Here is a 24,160-nt window from a genome sequence, read left to right on the forward strand (position 1 = left end):
GTAAACATGAGGCCTCTGACACCACCAATCTGTTGCTTTTCGTTTATGCAAACCTCACTCTGCATGACAAAGTGTGTCCCAGTTCATCTACGTGCCAAATAAAAAAAAATCACGATTGGTTATTAGAGCTGCTAATATTTCTACTATGTACTAGTACTAAATGAAAGAGATGAACATCAAACTGCAAACCTGATGCATCATCCATTGTCACCATGCTTATACATTGATTTCATTTTTCAAATCTAAAGTCACTTTTATAAATGGATTTATTTAACCTTGCTTTAAAAGTATAGCTAATGTCAATAAAGAAAAAATCTAAATCTTCATCAACTTTTCAGTTGGAAGACGAATAAACTTTGATATCCACACCTTACTGCAGGTGCACATTGTGTCTGAATTCAAATTGTTTGATAATGCAGGCTGACAGGAGCCCCTGAGTGACATGTGCCCGCTACGTGTGCCAACTTTTGTCTTGTTTGTGTTTGTCCATCTTGCGACTGTTTTGAAGCGAATACAGTTCTGAAAATGCACTTTTAACAGTACTGAGCAGCTGTAATTGTGGTCTCTAATCAGGAGTGCCCAGTACTTCTTACTTACGAGCTGTGAGCTGCATGAACTTAACGTCTTGACCTCTGTGAGCCGAACACTTGAACTTGATGAATACGGCCAAGCGTCTTTCACTTGAACTGGCTGTTTGGTGGCTGTTGACAAATAATTACTTGTCCTTATGTTGTTTATTTATACTGATATTTTATTTGTTTGAGCATTCAGTCAGGTTTCATGCAGCTGAAAGTGTTAGGCAAAAAATTATTTTTTTTTCATTTAATGTAAAGTAAAAATATTTGTTTCAGTGTATGCTTTGAAAACTTGTACTATATTTACCTAGCTATGGATTCAGTGAAGAAAATATTTAAGAAGATTTCTGAAACAGAGAATTCTTTATCCAATCCATATACATCTACTAGTTGTTTTTCCTGGCTTTTCACAAAAAAATGATAAAAGATATGTTACACGCTTAAAATAAATTAAAAGCAGATGTGACGCTTATGTCTCCTCATCACAGCAGAGAGACTAGTTTTTTTTAATAATGATTTAGTATCTAATGCTTCTCAACTTAAGCCTTTTCACAATTTTTCAATGAAATGAATTGTAATATTTAGAGAAAATGAAGTAATGTTGTAGCAAAGAAGAGCACTGAAATGTTACAGAGCATGTAGGAAGCACCACAGTCGTACTGTACAGCTCAATCGCTGAGGGACAAATGAGGGTCTAGTGGCCCACTCCCTGAGCAGCAATTCTGGTAGAACCCCATCGTCTCATCACAAATGGGTCACTTTTTATTTGCTCTAGACAACAGCATGGGACCTTTTTTGTTCTTCATTTAAAAAGCATTCTGGAAAGAGAGAACAGATTTTTGATATGATCAACCATTTAAGAGCTATTGAGCAACAAACGTAACATTTCATTCTTTTTCAGCATACTAACATCCATCCATCCCTTTCCAACCCGCTGAATCCGAACACAGGGTCACGGGGGTCCGCTGGAGCCAATCCCAGACAACACAGGGCACAAGGCAGGAACCAATCTCGGGCAGGGTGCCAACCCACCGCAGGACACACGCACACACTAGGGCCAATTTAGAATCGCCAATCCACCTAACCTGCATGTCTTTGGACTGTGGGAGGAAACCGGAACGCCTGGAGGAAACCCACGCAGACACGGGGAGAACATGCAAACTCCACGCAGGGAGGATCCGGGAAGTGAACCCGGGTCTCCTAACTGCGAGGCAGCAGCACTACCACTGCGCCACCGTGTCGCCCGCATACTAACATATTTTAAAAATTTTAAGAATTTTTGATGTCAACTTAAACACCTCCCATTGGCATTGTTTGTTACACAGTCATTTCTAATTCTTTTGAAGTAAAAAACATGCCGATATCATGTTGTGTTCTGGTGATATTGAGATTAGAAGGCACAAAGGTCTTGTGAGAATGGCAGCTTTTCTAAATATTTCTTACATAGAAAATTTCAAATTTGATTAGCCTATAATCTAGGTTACATTATATGAAAAATAACTGCAAAGTTTTGTAAAAATCGGTGCAGTGGTTTTTGTGTGATGCTCTAACAGGCCAACACATACATACAAGACAGGTAATAGTACATATTTTAAAACAATTCTATTTCTTGCCCTTTCAGTGCCTTTCCTCAGTATCTGCGTGTGTCTGCGCCTCTCTTCACCGGTGCTCCCTTTCTCAAGCACATTCCTATCATGCCAGCTTCTCAGGCTTTGTCATTATTTTTGAGGCGCTAAACTCGCCTTCTGTCTGGTTTTATTCTTTCCATCTTTGAAGGCGACACTCTCAGCAAGCACCTTTACTCCTCCTTGTGTGTTTCATGCTCTGACCTATCACACGAAATACAAACTGACCAATCAGATTGCTCTGAGGGACTGGACACACAGACTTTAGTGTTCAGACTTTAGCATTTTATTATGTAGTACTGTAGATATACACCAGAATACTGTACAGCATATATTCCACTAATGGAATTAGCTACTAGCTACAAAATTATACACATTTAATGTCCCGTGTTTGGCCATGTGTCACTGCACTATATGTCCCCGGTCAAACATACTTGAAACTTTGCAGTTTAATTTGTAATTTTTTCAACTTTTGTGTCTAAGGGAACAATATGTTTTGAGTTCACTATGTATTGTACTATATCTTGTTAAAGTGGATTGTGTGAGCGTAAGGCTAGCTACATTTTTTTTTCTGTCTAAAAAGTAGTTTGTGTCTTACAGCAGTGCAGCTGTTGGGTTGTTTTTCTCAAATGTAGTAGTCAGTCTAACATAGTGGTGGTTATTAAAGTCTTGACTGCCTGTCAGGAGAAAAAGCGCATTAGTAAAAGGTTTGAAATATTTGAATTGAAGAAAGGATTTTCAGTCAGTGAATTAGGGAGAGAGGCAGATCTTCAAGTGAAATGCTGAGTATTCTTGAAATTACATCTTTCCTGTTGACATCCAAGGCAGCTTTTCCAGGAAGTAATTGTTAATATTTTAGTGAGAAATGCACATATTTTGACCACAGGAATGAATAACGGACATATGAACTATGTGACCCGAGTTACATAAGAATTTTTCTTTTTCACATTGTTTGCCAATGTCTTGAATGGGTCACTGCAGGGTTCCTTTGAGTTTGAATCTTCAAAATGTAATTTCACATAAACATACGATTAAAGTGATTAAGTACCATATAAAATATATACTATGTGTTTATTTTTATATTTTTTGGGCGGAGCCTTTCATTAATTCATGGTAGTTGTAATCTGTTTTAATTTTGTTTAAATTAATTTTTAATTTAGCTGTTTTCCTAAATGTTCACTTTTTAAAGAACTGTGTGGTTGGGCTGATATAAATTTTCTCTTCAGTCTCTGGTTATGTGTTTGTTTATTGGTTTTCTAATTCCTGCCTTCTCCATTTCACTGGGCTTTATGATGTGTGTCTTGAGTTTTGGTTATTTGCCTTTTGACCTGTTTTGACCCGCCGCTTATTACTTTGGTTACAGTTTATCTCCCAGTTCTTTTTCTAACTCAATCCTTTTGCCGTCCTATGCAGTCAGCACATCCAAATTAAAAAAAAAAATCATATAATATAAAATATATATAATTTATCAACGCTAGTGAAAGCCCTGAGAACCAATGCTACGCTGACGTGAGGAGTGCTGAATATGAGCTACAAGGAAGGACTGAAGTGTTAAAGTTATGCAGAGAGTGAATGTGTTTGCTGCCATGTGTTAATATAAAAGGAGAACTTGGGGACACAGATGGAAGTTGGTTAAACCATAAATTTTGCACTAATGTGAAAGTATTTCCCCTTTCTGAGAACAGAAGATCCAGGGAATACATTACCAAGACGTATAAAGATACTAGTATCCTGGTGACCTTTTTAAATTTTAGTTTTTTTGTTTGTTTTTTTTTAATCTATTTTTATGTGTTAGGTGAATAGACCAGAAGACTAAAAATGTGATGTTCTCAATGAAAAATAACAGTAAAGTGTTTTTGTTTTTTCCTACATTTCTAGATAATGGTCTCCAACACTAGAGTAATAGCTAATGGTGCAATTGAAAAAAGCATCTAGAATGCACCTGGCCAACTGTCGAGCTTCAAACATCAGTCAGATCAAACCCCTCCATGATAGCTTGTCTGGCCTTTGACTTGCTAATTACTTATATTAAATAGTTACCAAGTAATCACTGGAACTTTTATTCCAGTATGTCTTTGTGTGTGTGTGTGTGTGTGTGTGAGACACCTATTTTTGTGCTTTTTACTGAAACATTTTAAGTATCATAACATTTATAAAGAATCTGCAGTAGACTTTTTGTGATATTTTACAGAAGCTGAAAGAGTGTCACACCTCCTTTGGCTATCCTAGCCATCGAAATATGCATATGACCCCTGGACCCCCTAAGACCTATCATGTTTCTGAAGGTCCCGGCCCCTGTGCTGCCTAGTTTTTTACGCACATTTTGGCAATACCTGCTGCTGTTGAACAGCTGGAAAGCTATTTAGTGCTTAAGCAAGTGATTCCAATTTAATTAATATTTTTGTTTATGGTTTAAGCACATCTTTTGTATAAGATCATTTGCTGTTCAGAAAATACTGCAGTCAGGCTACCTCTAAAAAGACCAAGCAGTGTCGTGTGTCACATTGCGAGTGTATCTATAGGATGAAGATGGATATTTTCCATTTCCCCTTCAGGGTACTTGTCTGATGTTTCTGTGCATGAAATCCTATACATCTGTTTTCTGCTGAGCCTCAGGGTGAGCTCATTGATGTGAGGGCTCTGTGTTAGCCTTCACACAGTCTGTATTTCCAACCACTATTTGAGTCACAGCAGTTCCAGCTACTCTTCTTGTTTTCATTCTTTTGCCTTTTAAGGTTTTCTACTGTTACCTGCCTTACATCTGGAACTAGATACTTTTTTTTCTTTTCTTCTCCCCTTGAACTTTGTCTTGTAGCCACACAGACTCAATGGTAATTATGTTGGTATTTCTGTGAAGAGCACAGCTAAAATCACAGAGAGTATATTGAATTCCAATAGGACATTGGTCATTTTCTCTACCACACAGTCATAGTCTGTAATCATCACTTGAGTAGCTGCGTGATGCTATGTTATTTTCGAGGACTGAATAATGAGCACAAACAATGTGTGTGGTAAAATTAATCACTCTTTACCTCTGTAGTAAGTACAGTATGTAAGCATTATTGAATCTGTCTACTCTATAATAAAGCACTTCTGTGTGTGTGTGTGTGTGTGTGTGTGTCCTGTCCCTCTGAATAATCTAATCGGTCAGTTTGGCTTTGATACAAGTGGTCAGTTTTGCTTTGGTTACTGAGTCGAATGCAATTGAGAGAGGAAGTGGTGAGTAAAAGAGGTTGAGAAATGTGGGGATCCTGAGGAAAGTCGTTGGAGGAATGCCGAGAGTCGCCCTTACACAAATGAAGTGTTTGCAAGAATTCAAATGATGTTTTCACAGAGGGTAAATGGGGGCCATCTACCACTGGTGGTAGTCAAAAAAAATGGACAAGGTGCATTGAAATGACAAAGTCTGAGAAGCAGACACTAGAGTACCTAATTAAAAGAGGAAGCACCAGGCAAGAAAGATTGAGATACACAAAAATACTGGAAAACGTTGAGGAACCAGGAGAGGCAAGAGATATCAAATATTTCTGAACTTATTCTATTACCCTGTCAGGTAACATAGCTTAAAGTTTGTAAAAGAAATCATGGTCAGCATCTCTATAAGCAGGTATTGGATAATATCCCATAAAGCAGGCCAACCATAGCCTGTCCAGAAGAAGACAGAGTAGATAAGAATAAGAATAAAATGGAAGAACAGTGGGAGGAATGCACAATAAAATTTTACACTTACCCATGTAATTGGTGGCTGCTGTTGAGGCCGCACCAGACCAAGGGGTTTTGTTGGGTTGTGTGTTAGGCCTGAATGTACTTCAGAGGAGCTGGGAGATGACATTAGAAGTACTTTCAGGTTGGGACTTAAAAGTGAGCTTGGTGTTGGGAAAGTAGTGGTGTATAAGGGCTTGTCTGGAATGAGTGGGCAGAGTTGGCGTGTAGGAAGCGGGCAGAGGTAACCAATATTTGCATGAACGAGTGTGCTCATTATTTTTATATCTTTTGTTATTACTTTAACTCCTGTGTGTATGTTACTTTATGTCATAATCAGATTCTATATTAATTTTTTGTAGTAATTTGGGGTTACTGAGGTCATTGAATGCAATGGCTTTATTTATTTTTTTACTTTGATGCATTTTTATGAACTTTACTTTTTGGATTCTCTTTCCTGCATGCCATATTGATTTTGTAGAAATGGCGCCATTGTTGTTGTGCAGATGCTCGAACTTATGATTGGAGGTGCGCACCGGGTGACACCTTTGCCATGATGGGAAAAAGGCGAGCACCTCACATTTCTGGATTGTCGGAGTATTCAGATTACTTCTAAGAACATGGCATGCGACTTATTATTTTCATTTGATCTCTTGGTTTTGACTTATTTTGGTTTCCTAACTTTGATTTTTGTCTTGTATTGGTTAATCAATTGTACTGACTTCCTTGCACCTGATCCTCTCACCACATCAGGTTCATGTTTTGAGCTCTGTTTAAATACTAATTTCTTTACTAACTGGCATTGACCTTTGTTTGCTTTTCTGCCTTCATTTCCTGAACGTTAATGTACCACCATCTATGACTGATTTTTCCTCTGCAGTCATTAGATGAATGGATGGATGGATGAATGGTACTTTATTTGTTTACAATGGGAAATTAAAATTTCACAGAAGCTCAAAAATATATACATATATAAAATAAAAATAAATATTATAATAGACGCAAACAACCCCTCCTCACTCCCCCAAACACACATAAGAACATCTGGCTTTCGTGACAGAGAGCTGATGAGGTCAGACCTGCTCAGATTGTACCCTCAGGTTTGCATTTAAAGTCATTAATATCTGAATAGACCAGTTCTAGCTTGAAGTGCCCATGAATGGAAGATGCTAATAGACATTTATTTCTTGAAGTAACCAGCATTCAGAATGATTCATTATTAAGATAATGGTAACAGAGTGAATCATTTCATTTCATTAACCTAATCTGTGTATGGAGTGTAGCTAATAAATACCACCTTTCTTTATCTGAATTTCCCTGATTGTTTTTTGGGTAAAGGGACGTTGGTGAATGAAAATCCCAGGAGATCAGCAGTTACAGAAATATTCAAACAAGCCGGCTGGAACCAACAGTCGTGTCATGGTCTAAATCAATGAGATCACATATTTTCCCCATTCTGGTGTTTAATCTGTATATTAACTGAGTCTCCTGGCCTGTACCGCCATGATTTAATACACTGTGCTACTGCTACACGATTGGCCGATTAGATAATTGCATGGATAAGGAGGCGTTTCTAATAATTTGCTCAGCGAGTGTACTTTCATATACAGCTTCCATGTTTCTCATTCTGTGCCTGAATGGTTAGGTGTGCAGTATGTAATCGTAAAGTAGATTTGTCATCTGTACAGTACATGGAAATTCTTACTTCAGGACCAACCAACATGCAACACTTCTCCACTCTCCAGCACCATGATAGAGGAGACTGTGTTTAAGTACATGACTTCATTTTATTTAACAGAAACACAAATCGGCTTACCTGATATACAATATGTATGTTTTATACCTGTTATTTATGTATGTATTTTTAATTTGGTATGCGTACTTGCTTTTTTTGCTGTCTGTCCATATATTCTTTGAGAGCATTAACAGCCTTTTAATAACAGCAACCTAAAGCATAAACTAATGGCTTTTGTTAAATAAGTGAGAAAATAATGAAGCATACCTTTTATGGAGATTAATGCTCAAATGAAAATGAGAAAAAAAAATAGCAGAAAATTTTTGCCAAGGATGTGCAAATGTACATTGACCCAGTGTTAGGAAGATTGATATGTTCTGATTTAACCAGTACTTCTTTTTTTCCATCTTCGGTTTAATGTAGCTGTAATTTGAGAAGAAAAAAGCCAACACCTTGTGAATTTGTTTGTTTTTTTATTTTGTGCAGCAAAATCTTCAATTTTATTTTTTTATGTTTCTTGCTGCCTTATTTAGAATGCCATGGGTCCTAAAGGCATTACAATTTAAAATATACATCTGACCTTGCATTGCAGATGAACTATTTCAATTCCTATAGTTGTATCTTAATACACTGTACACCTTTCCCACGGATTCATCCAGGAAGTGATGTCAAATGAGCCATGGGAACGCTTGTTGAGAAACTCTTCACACGGCACATGGAGCTAAGGGCAGACAGGCACATGCATTTATTCAGCCTTCCTTTGTGTGTAATGCAATGCCAATATGTTTTTTTGTTTTAAATTATATTTATTGTGCATTCTGTTTGCCATTTATATAAAATATACAGTAGAACATCATCATATACAGTATATGGGATTACATTCCTAGGCACCATGTATGGTGAGATGTCCCTTAACAACCCATTGAATTTCTCTTAAAATACAGTTAACTTGTTTTTTCCTGTAGTCATTAATATGCAAAATTTGAATATATATGTGTACATCTGTAGTTTCATATACCAGTTTTCATTAATTGCTTTCATCTGTCTTTGTGGCAGGAGGTTGTCCCAGTAGCAGTAAGTATACTACAAAATGAATACCAAGGTTATTTTTCAAAAACATTTTTAGCACACCCTACCTCTGTTACACAAGTAGTTTTCTTAACTATAAACATTTTGAACACTATAACTTGAGCACACAGGCGTCTACCTGAGCAGAAATATTCCAACATGGTAAACATATTTATAAAAATATAACGGGTCAGGTAAACAACCCTTAATTTTAAGTAATACAGTCCAGAAGGTCAGTAAAATGTCTGACCGTGAATATTCATATCGTTGTCCATCAGGCCGAGGTGTTTCAAGACTCTATCCGTTCATCAGGGCTATTTACCATAAGCGCAAGGCAGAAGCCAGCTCTGGATGGAGTGCCAATCTGTGGCCAGGCACAGTGCGTGACTGCTCAGCTATTTTGATAACCTTCGATTACAGCCACATTTGAATATAATATTATTTGTAGTGCTGTGACAAGTTAGGAGACAAAAAGGCAAAAGGGTGGTTGGTCCATGATCCATCCATCCAACCCGCTATATCCTAACTACAGGGTCACTATATATTAATATATAATATATATGTTCTCCCCGTGTCTGCGTGGGTTTTCTCCCACAGTCCAAAGACATGCTGGTTTGGTGTGTTGGCGATCCTAAATTGTCCCTAGAGTGTGCTTGGTGTGTGTGTGTGTGTGTGTGTGTGTGTGTTTGTCCTGCGGTGGATTGGCGCCCTGCCCGGGATTTGTTCCTGCCTTGCGCCCTGTGTTGGCTGGGATTGGCTCCAGCAGACCCCCGTGACCCTGTGTTAGGAGATAGCAGGTTGGAAAATGACTGACTGACTATGACTATATATATATATATATATATATATATATATATATATATATATATAAAATAAGCACTTAAGCCCAAAGCAACAATTCTTATTTATATAGCACATGTGCCAAAGTACCCAGCCTTGCCCGGGTATATTTGTAGAATGGGTTAAGAAAAGAAAAGTTTGTGTTTTTTAAATGGTGACCCTGTTGTTATTGCTGCCTCTCCCAACCATTATCCACACTGCCTCTTGATCAACGTCTCTGCTGTGGTGAGTCCTGAATTTCTTCTTTTTGTGTCCAGTTGGATTCCAGAATTATAGGGATTGTGGTGCCGTGAGCATGTCTGACTCGTCTTTTTAGTTCAAGGTGAACAGTTTGTAGTGCTTAAATTATGAAGAAAAGCCAACAAAGCAGGAGTTAAACATCATTTGTATTGTGCTGCACTTTCACTCTTGATCAAGCCTCACCCAACAAAACCCTGTAAAAACACACAATACTCCCTTTTATATTACCGTAAATAGAAGCAGCACGTGATGTTGCCCCGGGTAAGTAATGTTAAGCCATGGTCATTTTGTCTGCTAATTTGGCTTCAGTCTGTTCTGACTGGAACTCCCGAGGTCAAAATTTGGGGTTTCAAAGTTTTTTGTCTTGTCATAGACAGCAACTATGCATAATTTGGTCCATATTGGTCAAAGGGTGTAGGATTATATAGTGAACATACAGACAGAAATTCTATTTTATACATGTAGATTTTCATAGCTTCAGAGCACAAAGTGATTTTACAATAACAGAAAAATCAAAAGGATTACAAAAAAGGAAGTGAGAATAGTAAAGGGCAATTACTTATAAAAAAAATAAAAAAACAAGAAAAAAAAACTATATGAATATGAAAGTCCAACTTAATAAACAAATGCTACGGTCAGATGGCCAGAGAGGAGAGGAAAATCAAAAACTGCAACTGATGAGGGTCGTGGAAGAGGTAAATGTGTGGAGGTGCTAAGGGCATTCTAATACACATAAATATGTCAACAACTATTGATCACCACAGTAGGATGATTGTCTTAAGGTTAGTGGGGCACAATTTTATATGTACATTCATTGTTTAAATGTTTCTTTAGCTTCCACAAATAAATAGCATGCATTTAATTTAACTGCTTTTTGCCAAAGCTCATCAAATGACAGTGAAGTGTAAAGTGACACTGGCTAAATTCATAATCTTGCCTCGCATGAAAGGAGGTTTACTTTGATTTGAATGTAAGTTAAAAAGGGGGGCCAGGAAAGCCTGAAGGGGTACTGTTCCACACCAGGACAGTGTTGCCATTATTCAGTGTCTTTTAAAAGTTTTCAACCCCTTTTACTTTTTCACATTTTTTGCCTTGTGCTAAAACCATTTATATTCATTTTTTCCTTCATCAAACAAGACTCAGTACATCAGAATGACAAAGTAAAAAACAGGATTTTTGAAATTTGTGCAAATTTAATTAAAAATAAACAAAAAAAAAAACACAAGTATTTAGGCCTTTTTCAAATTTGACATCATTGAGGTGTTTCTTTACATTGTTTGGAGTCAACTTATGGTCAGTTCAATTGATTGCACATTATTAGGAAAGACACACATCTGTCTATAGAAGGTCCACAGTTGACAATGTGTATCAGGGCAAAAACCAGGCCCCGAGGTCAAAGGTAATGCCTGCAGGGGCACCGATCTGGAGAAAGCTACAAAAAACAGCATTGATGGTTTCCAGGAGCACAGTGGGCTCCATTATTTTTAAATGGAATAAGTTTGGAACAAACACAACTATTCCTAGAGCTCATCACCTGGCCAAACTGAACAATTGTGGGAGATGGGCCTTAGTAGAAGAAGTGACCAAGAGCCTGGTGGTCACTCTGTCTGAGCTCCAGAGAACCTGTGTGAAGATGGGAAAAACTACAAGAAGGGCAACCACAACCTGCAACACTCCACTGAACTGGGCTTTATAACAATCTGGCCATATGACACATGAAGGTCCGCTTGCAGCATGAAAAAATCACTGAGACTATGAGAAATCAGATTCTCTGAAGACTGAACTGTTTGGCCTCAATTCTGTGTGTTACATCTGTAGGAAACCAGGCACTGCTCATCAGGGGTGCAATACCATGCCAACAGTTATACAGAATAACAATGACCCAAAGCACAACACAAAAGTCTACAAATGAAATTGTTCAGAAAATAGAACAAAAATGAAAGTTTTGGAGAGGCTTATAGAATCTCAGTGCAATCTTGTGCCTTTCTCAGAATGCAGCTTCATTTATAAGCCATTTATGTTGAGCGTTCATGTGAATGTAATCAGCATATGTGCTTGTTTATAAAACTGCATTTCCATAATAAAGGAAGAGCTCTGATTCCTTTGTAGCTTGAAATCAGCACAAAAATATTATTAATGCGTAAGCTGCCAGAAACAAAATATTACATGGAATTGAAGTTAATAATTTCCATCACTTTTTGCAGTGATTATGCATTAAAAATAGCTGTAGAGCACCAAAGCACAAAATGAATAACACCTTTCTCTGACTGGGGTACTGAAAGTGATAGTGTTACTCTATTTTGGTGTTGGCTCTAGAAAAATGGGTATTGAATAATGACTCTATAAACACGTAAACGCCTTGGCAAGGCCAGAGTTAACTGAACAGGCATCAAGGGGTCGACAAATCAAGGAGACACCACATTTAAAGGAGTTTAAGTGAGCAGTTGTAGCTGTGAAGATCGGTCCTGTTTGCTTGATTGCGAATTACAAATCCGGGTCACCTGTAAAGAGGTCTCACAATCAGACTTTTCAAACCAACATGAGCAACTGAATGAGGCCAGATAGTCGGCACACAAATTGCAGGTCAAAAAAAAGCTTCCAAATTATTTAATGTGTCAAGAGGAACAGTCTCAGAAACAGCAACAACAGATGACAAACATGGACAAACTACATCAGTGAAGATAAATGATTGTCACAAGTCAGATCTCACTATAGACAGATGGTTCGCAGGATATTTGCTAAATGCTCCAAAAGTACAGCCTCAAAAATTATCAGACAATTGAATCCACACCTCCATGACCCAGTCTGAGCAAGTTCTGTATGCTGTGAGCTTCACAAAGCTGGAATTAATGGCATGGCTGTCATTTGGAAACTACACTACCCTGCATAATGTTTGGGACAAAGACACATTCTTCATTTGTTTATTCCTCTGCTCCAGAGTTTAGAATTACAAAACAATTCAGATGTCATTAAAGTGTACATTACAGATTTTCATTTAAGGGTATCTGCAAATGTTTCAGTTTGACCACGTAGAAATGACAACACTTTATATACACCCCCACCCCCATTTCAGGGCACCATAATGTTTGGGACAGTTGGCATCACCAGTGTTTGTGATTCCTCAGGTGTGTGTCATTGCTTCATAAGACACCACGGCTTGCTTCTACCTTTTTGGAGTCTGTAGGTGCCATTGTTCAACATGAGGGCAAGAGCTCTTTCAATAAAAGTCAAAAAACCATTATGAGGCTGAGAAACAAGAATAAAACCATTAGAGACATGGGAACACCCTTAGGATAACCTAAAGCAACTGTCTGGAATGTCATTTAAGAAGAAAGAACACAGTGGAGAGCTCAGTAGTCACAAAGGGACTGGTAGTTCCAGGAAGACCTCCACTGCTGATGACGGAAGAAAACTCACTGTGGTAAAGAAAAAGCTCCAAATGCCTGTCTGACAGATCAGAAACAGTGTTCAGGAGGCAGATGTGTGTGTGTTAGAGACGACAATCTGTAGAAGACTTCATGAACAGAAATACAGACACCACACTGCAAGATGCAAATCACTAGTTAGCCACAAAAACAGGATCAGATTAGTTTGTGAAAAAGAATTTATGTAGAAATGACAACTTGTTTTACATATGGTCCCTTCATTTCAGGCACAATAACGTTTGGGACAATTGGCATCACTGGTGTTTGTGATTGCTTGCTTCTACCCATTGGTATCAGTGGTTGCCATTATTCAACATGACGGCAAGAACTGTGCCAATGAAAGTCAAAGAAGCCATTATGAGGCAGAAAACCAACAATAAACCATTTGAGACATCAGTAAAACCTTAGGATTACCTAAATCAACTGTCTGGAATATCAGTAAGAAGAAAGAAGACACTGGAGAGAGCTCAGTAATTCCAAAGGGACTGGTAGGCCAAGGAAGACCTCCACTGCTGATGACAGAAGAATCCTCACTATGATAAAGAAAAAGCCCCAAACGTCTGTCTGACAGACCAGAAGCAGTCTTCAGGAGGCAGATGTGTGTGTGTCCGAGACAACAATCTGCAGAAGATGTCATGAAAGGAAATACAGAGGCCACACTGCAAGGTGCCATACAGGATGGGGAGATTATAAATTGTGAAAGAAGAGCTTAAAAGAGCCTGCAGAATTCTAGGACAAAGGTTTTGTGGACAAACGAGACAAAGATGAACCTGATCAGAGTGATGGCTAGAGCAAAGTGTGAAGACCAAAAGGAACTGCTCAAGATCCAAAGCAGACCAACTCCTCTGTTAAACATGGTGGTGGGGGTGTTATGGCTTAGGCATATATGGCTGCCACAGTTACTGGCACAGTTATTTTCACTGATGATGTAACTGCTGATGGCAGTCACATAATGAATTCCGAGGTACAGAGAAACATCTGATCAAAGATAACGATCCCAAACATACTGCTAAGGCAGCACAGGAATTTTTCAAAGCTAAACAATTGAAAATTCTTGAATGCCCTAACCACTCACCCAATTTAAATCCAATTGAGAAGGCTTTTCATATGATGAAGAGTAAAGTTAATGGAACAAGCCCCCCATAGCAAGCAGGAGCTGAAGATGACTGCATTAAAGGACAGTTAGAGCATCACCAGAGAAAATTCTCATCCAGGTGGTGTGTATGAATCGCAGACTTCAAGCAATCATCGCATGCAAGGAATACGTGACAAAATCCTAAAAATGACAAAGGCTTTAATAGACCTGCCTCTGCTGTGTCCCAAACATTGTGGTGTCCTGAAATGGGGGGATCATGTAGAAAAAGTGTTGTTGTCATTTCTACACAGTGTGACCAAAATGTATGCACATACCCTTAAATTAAAGTCTGCATTATGCGCTTTAATCAGATCTGATTTTTTGATTTGTAATTTTAAACTGTGGAGCAGGGGGGCAAATCAAGGAAACATCTGTCATTGTCCAAAAACATTATGGAGGGCACTGTATATATCCAAAACACATAACCTTGTGAAAAGAATCTGGATCGTTGAGTAATGGAATATGGTCTGATGGCTCGTCTATCCCCCTGTTTCCATCATCTTTATAGGTTTACTAGCTGAAATACCCAGCGTTGCCCGGGAGGAAAATAGTGTTTTTTTTTTTGTTTAAGAAAAATATAATTAAAAAAACACAACTTTAAAAATAAATTAACAAACAATGAAGACTCACTAATGTGTTTGTCTTGCGGTCTTGTATGTATGTTATCATCCAGTTGATGTTCGAAACCATCCAACTCTATTTAATTTGAAAAGCAACAGGGTGGTGCTGAAACATAAAGAATGCTGTGTGAGTGTCAACTGGATGATAACATGCATACATGACTGCAAGATCACCCCCCACTGTACCCAGTAGGGGGTGGGTTAGGGTTGATTTCACCCTACAATATTTTAAGTTGACCAATAAGAAACTTGTGTACCAAGTGTCATGAAAATCGCTCCAGCCATTTGGTAGTGATGCTGGAAGATATATACACATACACACACACATACATTGACTTAATGAAAAAGGACAAACTTTAAAAATCAATAGACGCTGGCACTATATCTGATCGTGTTCAGCTGTGACGGGAAAGCTTTCCCCGTGTGGGGAGAAAAGCACATACCCGTGATATCGCTGGCAATCAGCAGCTACCCTCTAAAACACACATAGCTCTGATTTCTCTCTCAAAAATGTCAAACGTTACTCCTTAACAATCTGTAGATGATAATGTCTATTGAACAAACAGGTATCGCTAGCTAAGCGGAGGCACGGTGCACTCCAACACGTGGCGACAGGTAGAGCGACTCGAACAGAGGCCGGCGAGTGAATGAGGAAGTCCCCGCCCCCTCTGCTCTCAGCCCACAACCACTCTGTTGCATTTGCATAAATTCATTGGTACCGGGGCGGCACGGTGGCGCAGTGGTAGCGCTGCTGCCTCACAGTAAGGAGACCTGTATTCGCTTCCTGGGTCCTCCCTGTGTGGTGTCTGCGTGGGTTTCCTCTGGGTGCTCCGGTTTCCTCCCACAGTCCAAAGACATGTAGGTTAGGTGCTTTGGCGATCCTAAATTGTTCCTAGTGACTGCTTGGTGTGTGTGTGTCCTGTGGTGGGCTGGCACCCTGCCGGGGAATTATTCCTGCCTTGTGCCCTGTGTTGGCTGGGATTGGCTCCAGCAGACCCCCGTGACCCTGTGTTAGGATATAGCAGGTTGGAGAATGACTGACTGACATCAATACCACAAGCGAATTATGGTACTTAAAGTGATGTGAGAAGTTGCAAAATCAACCGGAAAGTTCAAGCCAATTATAAAATATAACCAGGTCTAATTCCATTAAGTAATTCTCTCATGAAAAGCAGACAGGTATACAGACATGAAATTTTTAAAACCGTTTTTTAGCGAGCAACTAATATTCCAAGGGTAACCTACATTCCAAATTTCAAATCCTCATGGTTCGGGAGATTTCGTGATGAGTGAGTCAGTGGTATTTGGCTTATATATAATCTAGATTTATATCTATATCTCTCTCCTAGTAATAATATATATACAGTGCACCTGGAAAGTATTCACAGCGCATCACTTTTTCCACATTTTGTTATGTTACAGCCTTATTCCAAAATGGATTAAATTCATTTGTTTCCTCAGAATTCTACACACAACACCCCATAATGACAACGTGAAAAAAGTTTACTTGAGATTTTTGCAAATTTATTAAAAATAAAAAAATTGAGAAAGCACATGTACGTAAGTATTCACAGCCTTTGCCATGAAGCTCGAAATTGAGCTCAGGTGCATCCTGTTTCCCCTGATCATCCTTGAGATGTTTCTGCAGCTTAATTGGAGTCCACCTGTGGTAAATTCAGTTGGTTGGACATGATTTGGAAAAGCACACACCTGTCTATATAAGGTCCCACAGTTGACAGTTCATGTCAGAACACAAACCAAGCATGAAGTCAAAGGAATTGTCTGTAGACCTCCAAGACAGGATTGTCTCGAGGCACAAATCTGGGGAAGGTTACAGAAAAATTTCTGCTGCTTTGAAGGTCCCAATGAGCACAGTGGCCTTCATCATCCGTAAGTGGAAGAAGTTCGAAACCTCTAGGACTCTTCCTAGATCTGGCCGGCCATCTAAACTGAGCGATCGGGGGAGAAGGGCCTTAGTCAGGGAGGTGACCAAGAACCCGATGGTCACTCTGTCAGAGCTCCAGAGGTCCTCTGTGGAGAGGGGAGAACCTTCCAGAAGGACAACCATATCTGCATCAATCCACCAATCAGGCCTTTATGGTAGTGGCCAGACGGAAGCCACTCCTTAGTAAAAGGCACATGGCAGCCCGCCTGGAGTTTGCCAAAAGGCACCTGAAGGACTCTCAGACCATGAGAAAGAAAATTCTCTGGACTGATGAGACAAAGATTGAACTCTTTGGTGTGAATGCCAGACGTCACGTTTGGTGGAAACCTGGCACCATCCCTACAGTGAAGCATGGTGGTGACAGCATCATGCTGTGGGGATGTTTTTCAGTTTTTTTATTTTTAATAAATTTGCAAAAACCTCAAGTAAACTTTTTTCACGTTGTCATTATGGGGTGTTGTGTGTAGAATTTGGAGGAAAAAAATGAATTTAATCCATTTTGGAATAAGGCTGTAACATAACAAAATGTGAAATAAGTGATGCGCTGTGAATACTTTCCGTATGCAGTGTGTGTGTGTGTGTGTGTATATATATATATATATATATATATATATATATATATATATATATATATATATATAATATAAAAAATATATATATGGTTGTTCGAGTCACAAACACAGAATGACTCCCAAAAATAGTTGCAATAGCCAACCTGGCCAACTTTATTCAATTTCAAAAGCAACAGGGGCACGGTGGTGCTCAAACATAAAGAATGCTGGTAGTCACCTCCAGTTTGCCCTCTGGTGGTCGTTCCGAGTGTCAACTGGATGATAACATGCATACACGACCGCAAGATCATCTCCAACCCTTCCCAGAAGGAGGTGGGTTGAGGCTGATTTCACCCAACAGTATTTTTAGTCGACCAATGAGGAACTTATCTACCAAGTTTCATGAAAATCTTTTCTTCCGTTCAGACGTGATGCTGGAACATACATACACATTGACTTTATACTGTATATATATATATATATATATATATATATATATATATATATATATATAGATGTTTGGAGAAAGCTAAAAGATGTCTTCTACCCACAGTTGCCTGTAGCCAAAGGTTACACTTGGCGCGATATTCTGTAATGGTATTGTCAGCCATTTGTCAGAGGCTATTGGGTGCAGTGATGGCTCTGTGTGGTGTATTATGACAACCATCAAATATGAAGCTCTTTTCTGGACCTGGTACACCCTGTGGTGCAAGCACTGTTTCCTCATGATGTTCCTCTGCTCAATTGATATAGCTGCCATACACACTGCTAATCTAATTCAGGAGTTCATTGAGCAGAAAGATAACCTGAACTGCCTTCCATGGCTTTCCCAATCACCAGACCACCAGAGCACTAGATCTACAAACTGTGAAATAGATTTCAAAGTCCTTTAACCCTTGATGAATGGAGGGCTTATCTTATCTATCTATCTATCTATTGAAGAATGGTCCACTACACACAGTTCAGGACTTGAATGACAGCATTCCAAGTATGACTGAAGCTGTTATGAAGGCAAAGGTTGACTGTGCTCCTTGGCAGGCCTTTAGTATTAGTATATTGTAGGCTGTTTCCACATTTGTGGCCTTCCCTGTACATTTGCATTTTTAAACAGCTTATCTAGGATTAGTGCTTATTTCTACCTGCAGCAGGCAGATTTAAGAAGTGTTGCTCCTAGATAGCCCACCTATTAGTTGCCTTATCATGTATTAAGAAATGAAACAGCGGCTACCCTTCAGGTCCTTTTTAAATGTCTGCTGATCTGTGCTTGAATTCAAAACTGGCTCATGATTGTTGCTGTTTTTATATGATTTGTCTGTCAATTACATTAAACAGGCAATGTCCCCTTTTGTCCTGACCAAGGACATGTTTGTGCAATTTGTAGAGTTACACATCATGCATATTTAATAGACTGTATACATATTTCAAAAGCTTCTGTTCTATGACTTGCCATGATGTATGGCCTGTCTGTTTTAAAACATTTCAATATGGCCAAAGTTAATCATTACTCATTGGTCAGCAGAGATCCACTCTCTAGTAGTATTAACAAAAAAAAGATAGTTTGCAATGAAATTAATAAAAAAAAATAGAGCTAATTTAATAAATGATGTCGTGTGAGCCGACTGTTTCCTCTTTAAATTGCAGGGTGACCAAGTGACCTTGGCAGATGCGCCCACGGTCAGCCAGCTGTAAAATGCCATATCAACATATTGACCGCATATAATTAAGTCAGTGGATACTGGATGAAAAATGACATGTGGATTAGTGTGATGACATTATGTCGAAGAGAGAAGTCAACTAGACACAAGTGACAGTGACATTTATTGGAAGGGGCAAAGATTGGCATGCTTTTTCAAATGCAGTCCACCTTATTCTAGCACTTTTAGCTGTCATTTGTTAAATTGGTTGTAGGGTACTACGCTATTTTAGTCCATTCACATTAAAGTGTCTAAATGTAACTGGAAATGGATCATATCTTTCACTTACAAAGAGGATGGTATTTAAACACAGAGAGCATACTTTGGTATTTGTAAGGAATTACTCATTTTTACTGACTTTGACTTTATTTGGCAAGCCCTAGTTGACATTTGGCTAAATGAGACATGTAATTTATTTAGCTGCTGAGAAACCAAATGAGCGCATGTAAAGGGTAATTTCATAAAGTAGCAATGGCACTGTGGTAACAAAAACAAAGCTTCCACAAACCCAATATACCTTAAAAAACACACAGTGAGAATCGGCGTTACTGTATGTTAGTCAGAGCTAAAGTTTTAATATTCAGACATTTCTATTATTGTGCAGTGCAGGAGTTTAAGCCCCTCAGAATCCCCTTTGGTTACTGCTGTTATAAGCAGATGAGTGTCATGTAACGTATTTATCAGAATAACATTATAAAGTGGCAGAGCATGTAGTTTAGGTTCATGTGGAGAGATTAAGTATGTTCACTGAGGTATTATGGAAATTTTATAAAGTGCCCGTTTTTAAAAATGATGCACATAAAATATTAATCATGATAATTTTAAGGTTTTTTTTTTAAGGTTGGGAGGCTAAGTTTTTTGTGAGCCACAAAATGAAGGAACACTAATAAAGGCAAGCGGCACTAATAGGAAAGAGAGGTAAAATTAAACTAGGATTTTGGTTACAAAATAACAGGAATAACAGAAAATCCATCCATCCATCCATTGTCCAACCCGCTGAATCCGAACACAGGGTCACGGGGGTCTGCTGGAGCCAATCCCAGCCAACACAGGGCACAAGGCAGGGAACCAATCCTGGGCAGGGTGCCAACCCACCGCAGGACACACACAAACACACCCACACACCAAGCACACACTAGGGCCAATTTTAGAATCGCCAATCCACCTAACCTGCATGTCTTTGGACTGTGGGAGGAAACCGGAGCGCCCGGAGGAAACCCACACAGACACGGGGAAAACATGCAAACTCCACGCAGGGAGGACCCGGGAAGTGAACCCAGGTCCCCAGGTCTCCCAACTGCGAGGCAGCAGCGCTACCCACTGCGCCACCATGCCGCCCATAACAGAAAATAAACTCAAAATAACTTCAGATTTTTTGATTATAAATGCACTTTTTGTAGTAAGGATGTTAGTTAGTGCTGTGTACCAATAAATAGATAATAAATAGTCACGATCATCCCAGGAGTGAGGAAGCAGCTTCATGGTTTGTTATTTAAGCTCCTTCCACAAGTATGGTGCCATCCGTGATGTTTGGGACAAAAAGACACATTTTCCTGCTCCACAGTTTAAAATTTCAAATCAAACCATTCAGACGAGATTAAAGTGCACGTTGCAGACTTTCATTTAAGGGTATTTACATACATTTTGGTCACATAACACTTTTTCTATGTGGTCCCCCTGTTTCAGGGTACCATAATGTTTAGGACACAGCAACGGAAGGTCTAATGGAGCCATCTTCAGCTCCTGCTTGTTTTCGGAGCTTTTCCCCTTAAGTTTTCTATCTTCAGCAAGTGAAGGGTGTGCTTAATTGGCCAAACAGTCACCCAGTTTAAATCCATTCAAGAATTTTCCATTTTTTAACTTTGAACGCCTGTGTTGTCTCAGCAGCATGTTTGGATCATTATCTTGTTGTAGTATGAAGCACCGTCCAATGAGTTTGGAGGCATTTACTGGAACCTGAGCAGATCAGATGTTTCTATACACTTCAGAATTCATTGTGCCACTGCTATCAGCAGTTACATCATCAGTGAAGAGAATTGTGCCAGGACCTGTGGCAGCCATACATGCCAAAGCTACACCCCCACCACCATGTTTAACAGATGAGTTGGTCTTCTTTGCATCCTGGGCAGTTCCTTTTTGTCACCACACTTTCCTCTTGCCATCACTCTGATCTTTGTTTTATTTGTCCACAAGACCTTTTTCCAGAATTCAGCAGGCTCTTTTAAGTCCTTTTTCACAAGATGTAATCTGGCCATCCTGTTTTTGTGGCTAACTAGTGGTGTTCATCTTGCAGTGTGGCCTCTGTGTTTCTGTTCATGAAGTCTTCTGCTGATTGTCGTCTCAGACACACGCACACACACACATCTGCCTCCTGAAGACTGTTTCTGGTCGGTCAGACAGACGTTTGGGGCTTTTTCTTTACTACAGTGAGGATTCTTCTGTCATCAGCAGTGGAGGTCTTCCTTGGCCTACCAGTCCCTTTGGAATTATTGAGCTCACCAGTGTGTTTTTTCTTCTTACTGATATTCCAGACAGTTGATTTAGGTAATCCTAAGGTTCTACTGATGTCTCAAATGGTTTATTGTTGGATTTCTGCCTTTTAATGGCTTCTTTGACTTTCATTGGCACGTCTCTTACCCTCATGTTGAACAATGGCAACCACAGACAGCAAAGGGTATATGCAAGCAATCACAAACACCGGTGATGCCAATTGTCACAAACATTATGGTTCCTGAAATTTCTACATGGTGTGACCAATATGTATATAAATACCTTTAAATGGAAGTCTGCAATGTGCACATCTGAATTGTTTGATTTGTACTTTTAAACTGTGGGATAAATCAAAGAAAATGTGTGTGTCCCAGACATTATGTTCCTATGTTTTGTAATATTAATAGTCTAGTATATGTTTTGTATGACAGCAACAACATTTATTTCTATAGCACATTTTCATATAAAGGATGTAGCCCAAACTGCTTTATAAAATGTCAAAGAAATAGTTGTTAGAAATTAAATATAAATTGAATTACTTAATAATAATAATATTGAATAACTATCAAAATATCAATATGGGCTTAAATGACATAGATTTACAGTATATTTAATAAAAAAGTAGAGTAGTTCAATGTGGTATCATATTCTAAATCTGTAATGATGAGTCTGATGATAAGGTCAGATGGGTGGGGGAATAGAAAAAACAGCAAAAACAATCTGAGGAATTCAAGACCAAAAGACCTCCCAGTCCCCACTGAGCATTCTGCCTCACATAAATGTTCGTAAGTCACTCCTCGTTTGTTTCCAGGTTTCAATCCAGAGGGTCTTGTGGACGGCCAGGCCACCCGCCTCCATTCAAGCATCAAAGGTGACAGCACTGTGCGTCGATCAGGTGGTGGCGCAAAACTCCACCACAGAAAAAATGGAAAAGAAAGTCGGGAAAAGCAGAAATTAGTAATGATTACCAATCCCCAAAGAATATAATAATTAGCTGCATGTATAGCTTATTAGGAATACATCTAAAATATAGCTACGAAAAAGACAAATTAAAAAAGTGGGCTTTTAGAAGTTTTTAAAAATGATCCACAGTATTAGCTTGGTATATTTCTGTTGGAAGTTTTGGTGATTAACAGCAAAGGGCTCCCTAACTGTTTGTTTAGGCTTATGTCTTCAATTAATAAGCAGACTGTTACTAGAAGATCTAAGGCTACAACTTGTAGGGAGATATGAGTTCCAAAATATTGTAAGGAGCTAGATCATTTAAGATCTATAAACCATTAGCCTTTTGAAAACTCACTTCTAAATGACACAGGCAACCAATATAATGATGAGAACTGGTGAGATGTGCTCAGATTTTCTTTTTCTGGTTAAGATTCTTGCTGCTGCATTCTGCACTAATTGCAACTAATTGAAGTATTTCTTAGGTACTCCAGTTACAAATACATTACATTAATCAAGTCGACTAAAAGCAAAAGTCTCATAGCACCTTGTGATGTTATAGATACAGGGGTGCCCAACTCCAGTCCTGGAGGGCCGCAGTGGCTGCAGGTTTTCATGCTAATCCTTTTTTTAATTAGTGATCTGTTTTTGCTGCTAATTAACTTCTTTTGAATTAATTTTAATTGACTTGGTTTTTAAGACATGTTTCCCTGAATTTCTTCATCATTCCTTTGAATTGCTTCATTTCTTTCCTTAAATGGCACCCAAACAAAAGTGAAATGTGGAGTGAGTGAGCCAACAGAAGACCAAATAAGTCAGGGCCTCAAACTCCAATCAATTTCACTCCAACCAGTTGCTTAATGAGGTGCTGAGTCTTGTCGTTAATTAAACTCGTTCTTTATTTCCATGGCTTGTTGCAGCTCTCGTTGTGCAATAGCAGACATTTCCGAAATTTTGATTTTTTTCTCATTTAGTCAAGAGCAGATCAGCATTCCCGAGACCTTCACCTATTTTCAGATATTGTATGATGGTCACAGTTTGCTGGTCCTGTTTTGGCTCATTTTGAATCTCATTATTGTTTGGCTGCTAATTAAGGAAAAAGAAACAATTGAGGGGTCTTCAAGAGCAAGTCAATTAAAATGAATTCAAAAGAAGTTAATTAGCAGCAAAAACAGGTCACTAATTAAGAAAAGGGTTAGAATGAAAACCTGCAGCCACTGCGGCCCTCCAGGACTGGAGTTGGGCACCCCTCTTATAGGAGGTCTAACTTTTGAAGTGTTTCTTTAATGGAAAAATACAGTGTTAGTAATCTGGTTAATATGTGACTTTTAAGGTTTAGGTGCCTTAATAGTTTACCACCATTTTGACTTTTAATACTAAGGAATAAAGTTTTTTTCTAAGACCATCAGTATTTCTGTTTTTTCCAACCATTAAGATTTTTTTTTTTTTTCGTTATTTAGCTTGAGAAAATTACTACTCAGCGATTCAGAAATACAAATATGACATTGGATCAAAGAGACCAGAGTATCAGTGTTATCCTGTGCTATAGATAAGTAAAGCTGTGTGTCATCCA

Source organism: Erpetoichthys calabaricus, chromosome 17 (assembly GCF_900747795.2).
Source record: "Erpetoichthys calabaricus chromosome 17, fErpCal1.3, whole genome shotgun sequence".
Classification (NCBI taxonomy): Eukaryota; Metazoa; Chordata; class Cladistia; order Polypteriformes; family Polypteridae; genus Erpetoichthys; species Erpetoichthys calabaricus.